Below are 9078 nucleotides of genomic sequence, written 5' to 3'. Positions count from 1 at the left end.
ATGGCTCTTGAAATAAGTTTCCCCTCTTAAACCTGCTCAGAGCTTCTTATCCTTAAAAAAAAACAAAATATTTTCTCTCTCCTTCAAGATATGGTCCAATTTGGCCAGGTTTCTCAGAAGAGCAGTTGGCAGCTCCTGGAAGACTCCCCAGCCCCAGCTCAGGCCCTGTCCCTGTCCCTGTCCCTCTGAAGCTGGCTTCTGCCCCAGTGTTTCTCCCAAAGGTCACCGGTGACTTCCCTGCTGCCAAATTGCAACCGCCTAATCTGGGTCCACATCGTTACCCCTCTGCTAGAGCTTTTGTCACTGTTTACCAGCCCTGGCTTCTGGAAACTCCTTTCTCTCCTGGTTCCTATAAAGCTGCTCCTCCCTGGGTTTCCTCCCCTCGGCCCTCCGCTTGCCCCAGGTCACTCTCTACTCTGCAATAAAGGTTCTAGCTCAGTGGATGGGAAAGCCAGAGCCCACCCAGGCCAGAAAGGTAGAGAAAATGACTGAAGGGAGCTGGATGTGTTCCTTAGAGGCAAACACCCTTTGGTTGTTGAATAATAACAGTAGATAACACTAGAGTATTTAACAAGTGCCCATTGCTGCTCTATAGACTTTTAATTCTCATAACAACTCTTGGAGGTTACTATTATTATTCCCATCTTTCAGATGGAAAACTGATGCACAGAGAAGTTGAGTAACTTGCCCAAGATCACACAGCATGACAGTGGTGGTCATGATATGAACCCAGAACATCTGGCTCCAGAGTGAGCATAACCACCCCACTACAACTTTGATGCTACCTTTCTCCCCACTACCACCCTCACTTGCCAAATTATAAAGATTCTACCTATTTACCATTATTCCCCCCCTCCTCCCCACCAAGTAGACAATGTGTTGAGCTCCTTGAAGTATGTGGTGGTAGAAATCCTGACCCTTTGGCTGATTTTACTAAAACCTACAAACAGAGGGATGTAAAAGACATTTTGCACATTCATATCACAGAATATGCTATGCGGCAGTTTACAGAGGGAAATAGATCTGTAAGTGTGGATGTGGAAAGATCTATGAGTTATATTTATAGAGTGAAGCCAGCAAATTGCAGAACAATACGTCCACTATCCTTTCATTCCACAGATATTGATGGAGCAGCCACTCTATGCTAGACACTGGGAATCTAGCAGTGAACAAAACAAACTCCCTGCCCCAGCTGAGCTAACATCCTAGGCAGGGAATCAAACAATACGGCCTGGGTGGTAAGTACAATGAAGAAATATATAATGCAAGATTTTTGTAAAAAGAGTCACCACAAAACAATACTATATATATATCCATAGAAGACACATAGTATTGTTCTGTTTCTAGTATTGTATTTGTTTCTAGTATTGTTTTATTTCTATGGAGACACATATATAATCACACATATATAGTGATATGTATATATATATCTCTATAGAAAACAGAGGAATACTCTGACATGTTAAGGATGTTTAAGCTACATGGTGGAAATGGAGGTGATTTTCATTTTCTTCTACATGCTTCTCTGGGTTTCCAAGGTTTCAGCAATGCACAAACATTCCTTTTTTTTTTTGAGACAGGGTCTTCCTCTGTTTCCCAGGCTGGAGTGCAGTGGCACAGTCAATATATCAGGCCAGGCATGGTGGCTCACGCCTGTAATCCCAGCACTTTGGGAGGCTGAGGCGGGTGGATCACCTGAGGTCAGGAGTTCGAGACCAGCCTGACCAATATGGTGAAACCCCGTCTCCATTAAAAATACAAAAATTAGCTGAGCACAGTGGTGTGCGCCTGTAGTCCCAGCTACTCAGGAGGGTGAGGCAGGAGAATTCCTTGAATGCCAGAGGCGGAGGTTGCAGTGAGCCGAGATCCCGCCACTGAACTCCAGCCTGAGCGACAGAGCGAGACTCCAACCACCCCCCCCCCAAAAAAGTTATATATCTATACATGTAAATGCACAAGAAAAGGTCTGCAAACGTCTGCGAAGCAGCATCCCAAACTGCTGATGGTAGTTATTCTGGGGGGACTGGTGGGTGCCAGGTGGTTATCCAAAGGTATTTTAGCCTTGCAGGAGACTGTACTCATGTATTACTTGTGTAATTAATAAGTAATAATAGGCCGGGTGTGGTGGCTCACATCTGTAATCCTAGCACTTTGGGAGGATGAGGCGGGCAGATTGCTTGAGACCAGGAGTTCAAGACCAGTCTGGGCAACATGGCAAAATGCTCTGTCTACAAAAAAAATATAAAAATTAGCTGGGTGTGGTAGTGTGTACCTGTGGTCTCAGCTACTCAGGAGGCTGAGGTGGGAGGATCAATTGAGCCTGAAAGGTTGAGGGTGCAGTGAGCCACGATTGTGCCACTGGACTCCAGACTGGATGACAGAACGAGAGCTTGTCTCAAAAAGAAACAAAAAAAAAAAAAAAAAAGAAAAAAAGTAATGATATCGAGAAATTGGAACCCTCATATAGTGCTGGTGGAAATATAAAATGGTACAACCACTTTGGAAAACTGTTGACAATTTCTCATAAAAGTTAATCATATGACTCAGTTATCCCACTCCTAAGTATTTGCTCAGGAAAAATGAAAACCTACATCCATGCACAGACTTGGCCAATATTTATAAGTGGCTCTTTCATAATAGCCCCAAAGTGGAGACAACCTAAAAGATTCTTGCAGGATGAACACATTGTGATTTATCCACACAATGGGACACTACTCAACAATGAAAAAGAACAAGCTACTGATACATGGAGAAATCTAAAAACATTGTTTATGTTGAGTGAAAGAAACCAGACACAAAAAAGCACATAGCACATGATTCCAATTACATGGCAGGCAAAACTAATTTACAGAAATCAGAAAGATGGGGGCTGACTGGAAGGGGACCCGGGGGAAATTTCTGGGGTGATGGGAATGTTCTAGATCTCGATTGGAAGGGTGTACACACGGGTGTAGACATTTGTCAAAATGCATTGAGTCATATATTCCAGACATGTGCATTTCACTGCAAGTAAATTTCACCTTAGTAATAATATGAAAAAACACCACCAAAGCCTGGAAAGGAATACTCTGACAAGTTAAGAGTGTTTTATCTCTATATGGTGGAAATAGAGGCAATTTTCGTTTTCTTCTATATGCTGCTCTGGGTTTTCCAAGGTTTCCGTGATGCACACACATTCCTTTAGAGAGCAGAAAAGAGTTTCAAAAACAACACGGCCTATACATTATAGATAAAGCATATGTGTCTCTTTTGTGTGTCTTTTATTTATTAGTCATTTGGGGAGGGTTTTGTGTTTTTTTTGTTTGTTTGTTTTTGTTTTTTTTTTTTATAAGAGAAGGAAGAGGGAGGGCAGGGCAAAGAAAGGAATCCTCTCAGTTTTTTCAGAGCACTCTCAAAGGCCCCCTCCTCCATGAAGTATTCCTTGATCTCTCCCCCAAATCTCTGCCTCTGCATAACTCATCTTAACCCCGCTCTGACCCAGAAGGACAGGGTGCTTTCCTATTCTCTGAGAGCCTAGAGCACAGAGCTTTGCACAAGGTGTCTTGTTGGTCTGGGATCCTAGCACTGACTTTTTAAGAAAGCCCCAAAGCAGGCCCCGGGTGTGGGTAGGCCCCTTGCTGGTCATATTTTCCACCCACTGCTGAACCTATCCCAGGCTGATGAGGAACTGAGAGGGTGACCTCCTAGCCCCTGGAGGGTAGGAACACATACTTAGGGGACTCCCAGAGGCTTTGTAGAAACTCCTGCCTCCCCTTGAAAGGTCAAGCAGCCATCTCTGGCCTGTCCTCTCCTACTTTTGGGTTTTCTTCGCCTAGAGTGAGGCACGTGGGTGGGTGGGGGCTGCAGCCGGCTGTAGACGGGAGTGTCCAGCAGGCACATGTTGCTTCTCTCCTGGCCCTCTGGTCCCCGAGGGAGCTCTGTTAACACTCCCAGGCACCCCATCCATGGGCCTGGGAGACTGTTTGCTGGGGCCACCTTTGGCTGGGGAGCAACTGGGCCACTGGCATTGTTTCTGTCTCCAGCAACACAATAGAAGTTTTGCTGGGGTCCAGGGAGCGTCTACAAAGTGCTCTCCTTTGACCGCCAGGAGCGGCTGCCTGGCTTTTAATCTCTGGTGTGGAGTGGGCAGGGCAAGACCAAGGTGGAGACTGTTGTACTGTAGGAGGGTCGGGCTGTTTTCAAGGGGAGGTGGTTGTGTGAGATGAACGAGGTGCCAGACAGCAGGATGGTGGGGGAGGAGACAGCGAGGACATCCCCATCTATTAATATAAGGTGGGCTGGGAGACCACCAAGCCAGAAGTCAAGTTCAAAAACCTGCTGGAGAAAGGAGTGAGAATGGACAGAGGATAAGACCACCTGCAAGTTCTTTCCTCTCCGCCGTGAAATTATATGCAGGATCCTCCCTTGCCCTTCTCCCCTGGGCCAATCCAAGCCCCACTGCCTGCAGCCCCCTTTCTGGACATGCACCACAGCCTGTAGCTAGTCTCCTTGTTTCCTCTAGGCCAGGCTTTGATTTATTGGCTATGTGACCCTAGGCAAGTTTCTGTAATTCTCTGTGCCTCAGTTTCTTCATCAATAAAATGGGAATGATTATGGTGCTGACCTCATGGGGTTGGTGGGAGGACTTAATGAGTTAATATATACGGAATGTGCTTAGAACAATGCCTGGCACACAGTATCTACTATCAAAGTGTAAGCTGTGATCATTTTTATTATTATGGGCCATCGTCCACGCAATAGCCTGTGAGACCATTTAAAAACCTGAGTCACATCATGTTACATCCTTGTTTAAATTCCTCCCCTGGCTGCCCACTGCACTTAGCATAAAATCCACACATCACTTTTGAGGCCCTGCTGGATCTGCCTGTCTCCACATTACCACCTCACTGGCCTCCTCGCGGCTTCTGGAAAGCTCAAGTTTGGTCCAGCCTTGGGGCCTTTGCACTTGCTATTTCCTCTGCCTAGAAAGCTCTTTTTTTTTTTTTTTTTTTTGGAAACAAGGTCTTGCTTTGTCACCCAGGCTGGAGTGCAGTGGCACAGTCACGGCTCATTACAACCTCAGCCTCCTGGGCTCAAGTGATCCTTCCACCTCAGCCTCCAGAGTAGCTGGGACTAAAGGCATGGACCATCACACCTGGCTAATTTTTTATATTTTGTAGAGACAGTTTTCGTCATGTTGCCCAGGCTGGTCACAAACTCCTGGCCCCAAGCAATCTTCCTGCCTTGGCCTCCCAAAGTGCTGAGATTACAGCGTGAGCCACTGCGCCCAGCCTAGAAAACTCTTCTCATGCTTTGCAGAGTTGGTTTTGGCTGTGCATTTAGATCTCAGCTTATTTATTACCTGCCTATGGAAGCCTCCCCTGACCACCTTATCTAGGTGTGTGCCTCCCTGTATTTTTCTATGAGAACATCCTGTTTATTTCTTAGCTGCTGTCAGTTATGGGTTAATTGTTTAATATCTCCCTCTAACCGGAAATATAAGCTTCATGAGGGATGGAACTTTGTCTTAGTCACTGTGTTATCCCCTACATCTTGCATAATGCCCAGTGCATAGAGGAGCTTAGTAAATGAGAGTTCGTTACATGAATGAATAAAGGAATGGAAAAAAGACTTGAGGATCACTCATGAGAGAAATCACATAGATGGCGATGCCATTTATCTAGTGAATAAAAGTCTTTTGGGGAATGTGGCAGATAATTGATTCAAGTTGGGACACATTTTTAAAGTGCTTGTAGGACTGCTTGGGAAGATGTCCATTAAACATCCCACGTAGGTCTGGAGTGATGTGAGAAAGAAGGTTATAGCTGGAGTCATGTTTCTGGAAGTTTTACCATACAAGCAGTATATCCATCAAGATGACTTTTGCTATAAGTAAATGAAGACTGAACCCAATGTGTTTTATGCAATGTGTCCTGAGATAGGACAGTCCCAGGGTTGGGTAATTCGGCTCAAGAGCAGCATTGAGGATCCAGGTTCCTTGCATCTTTCCATCTAACATGATGGCACGGTCTCCGTTCGTGGGTCCAAGTTGGCTGCCATAGCCCCTAGACATCGTGCTGTCACAACAACATCCACAAGCCACAAGAGCAGAACAAGTCACTTTCCTTTCCTGTATCTTGTTTTGAGAGGGAAGAAGACCTTCCCTGAAGCCTCCAGCAGATTTCCATCAAGTCTCATTGGTTAGAAATGAGTCACATGCCTCTTCATGATTGGCTGAATTTCATTAAGATCTGCCTGCTGGGGGTGAGGAGGGTTCATTCTCTCCAGAAGCATATGGTGGCCAAACTTGGGGTTTCAATAGGGAGAAGGGGAAAATGTTGCTGGTTTGCAACCAATGGTGTCTTCAATGGGTGTAGAAGATAGAGTCTGAGCACATATCTGCTGCCAGAGAAGGCCAGTAGAACATGGCCGTGCAAGGGAATGGGGGGTACAGGGTATCCCAAATATTTCCTGCAAAAAGCATGTTTTAAGAAGGAGAGAAATATCACTGTGCTGAGTGCTACTGAATAATTGAATATGATACGGATGGAGACACAGCTACTAGATTTTTTTTTGAGACAGGGTCTTGCTGTGTTGCCCAGGCTGGAGTGCAGTGGTGCAATCACAGTTCACTGCAGCCTCGACCTCCCAGACTCAGGTGAGGCTTCTACCTCAGCCTCTCAAGTAGCTGGGACTAGTGTTGCATGCCACCATGCCTGGCTAACTTTTTTTAAATTAATTTTTTAGATAATATGTTGCCCAGGCTGGTCTTGAACTCCTGGCCTCAAGCAATCTTCCCGCCTTGGCCTCCCAAAGGGCTGGGATCACAGGTATGAGCCACCATGCCAGGTCACAGCTACTAGATTTGGACTTGGCAGTCCAAATTTTTGACCTTGATGAAGGCAGTTTCAGTGAAATTATGGATTTTTCTGAAATCCACATCTGCATCCCCACTCTTGCTGTCCAAACTCCATGCCTCACCATTGCTTGTCCGGATTCTTAGAACAGCTTTCTCACTGATCCCTCAGCCTGGAGAAGACAGGTATATTGCAAAGGACTTTCCATGCCACGCTGAGCAAACTATAATTACTTTAGTCAGCAGTAGGGAGCCAGTGAAGGTGCTTGAGCACAGGGATAAGTAACTTGATCATGTTTGCCCTTTATAGCATTAACCTGGCAGAGTGTTCAGGAGGGAATGTAGACTGGTGAGTCTGGAGGAGCCTCTCTCAATTCTTTGTTATTGCCTAGCCAGCATTTATTTCTCTTCTTGTAGTACTGGGGCTCCAGTTAACCTTGTGGGGACCATTCCTCCCTTCCTTTCTAGTAGAAAATACATGACTCAGGCCTGGCCATTCAGAGTCATAGTGATTGAACACATGACCCAATCCTGACCAATCAGAGACAGCCTTCTGAGTTACACTCTTGGGAAAGAAGCAATCTTTGAGCACCTGGATCCAGCCATGCCCGAAGTTAGATAGGCTTAGATGACCCAATATATTCCGTATTTTCCCTGAACTGGTTTGAGGTGGATTTCTGTCACTTGTATCTTTAGGATCATTGAGTAATATGGAAACTAAGCAATCTGAGGAATTAGAATTCTAGACACAGATAATACGAGAGTCAAGGTTGACCTTGGAGTCTCTTCCTGGGAGGATGGTGAGGCATCTTAAGATTAGGCAAGTATGGGAAACAATCCATTAATTCATTTATTCAAAAAATGTTTGTTGATTATCTAAATGGTGCCAGGCTCTGTGCTAGCCCCGACCATACAGCAATGAGCAAAATAGATGAAAAACCCTTGTTTATATTGAGCATATATTATGATTAGTGGCTCAGGAAACATTATCTACCTTTATTCTGTTATTATGATTATTATCATTATCATCCCCATTTATACATGCAAAAACTGGGGCCCCCCAAGAAGTGAAGTCACATAGCCAGTGAGGGGCCAAGTGGATGTTTGGCTTCATCTCTTCATAATTCCCAAATCAACTCTGTCTGATTTGGTGCAAAAAGCATATTTTAAGAAGGAGAGAGAAATCACTGTGCTGAGTGCTACTGAATAATTGAATATGATAAGGATGGAGACACGGCTACTAGATTTTTATTTTGAGACAGTGTCTTGCTGTGTTGCCCAGGCTGGAGTTCAGTGGCACAATCACGGTTCACTGCACCACGCTGGAGAGAGAGAATATACCCATGTGGAAGAGACTTCACACTCCAGAAAGCAAGCTACAAATTATTTGAAAGGGGTAGAATAGGAATTTTCTACACAAAGGCTGCAGGAATACACTGCAAGACAGAAATGAGATCAGAAGAGGGTGAGATTTGATTTGCAAATCACAGTGGTTTTAGAGCTGCTCTGAGAGCTGGTCTTTGAGATTAGATTAATCAAGGCTTTCCGAAAGAAGAGGTGTTTGTGGCAGGGTCTTAAAAAAAGGGAAAGGTATTGGTAGGAGAAAGTATAAGTCTGTGGCCGCCTAAATCACTCTATGTGCCACATTCTTAATCAGACACTAAGTCCATTTTTTTTTCTTTTTTTATTTCTTTCATGCTGATAGGCATGGGGGAAAGAAGTCCTGGTTAGCATGACTTGACAGCTTTTGTTGTTGCTGCTGAAATCATTAGCCCCCTGTCAACAGCACCCAGACCTTGCAGGTCTGCAGGCCAGAGATATACACGCAATGATGCATTAAAAAAAAATTCTCCAGGAGCTGTGACTCATACACATTTCTGCTGGGACAAATAAAAATACTGGGAATGAAAGATGGATTAGTCACTGGAACAGTTTGCTGTTAAGAACTGAACCCCCCACAGTTGCCCTTGTTCCTCATTAACTTCTGAAATTCAGAAACTGAGCCCCTAAATGGATGCCTACCAGGGATGTGGGATAAAGCCAGGTAGGGTGGGCGGGGGGTTAGTTGTGAAGAAGGTAGTCTTCATGCAACAGCTGAAGGACAAAGAATGATACTCTGTACTCCACTGGTTCTGTGGCACAGGTTGTCTATGGCCGGCTGCGGTTCTGATTGGTCTCTGCCTGGGTTGTTCATTGAGACCACCTCTAGATTAAGGCCATTCATTCATTCACTCATTCATTTA

The sequence above is a fragment of the Pan paniscus genome, chromosome 21 (assembly GCF_029289425.2).
Source record: "Pan paniscus chromosome 21, NHGRI_mPanPan1-v2.0_pri, whole genome shotgun sequence".
NCBI lineage: Eukaryota > Metazoa > Chordata > Mammalia > Primates > Hominidae > Pan > Pan paniscus.
The sequence above is the reverse complement of the archived record's forward strand: the minus strand, read 5'-3'. Positions refer to the sequence as shown.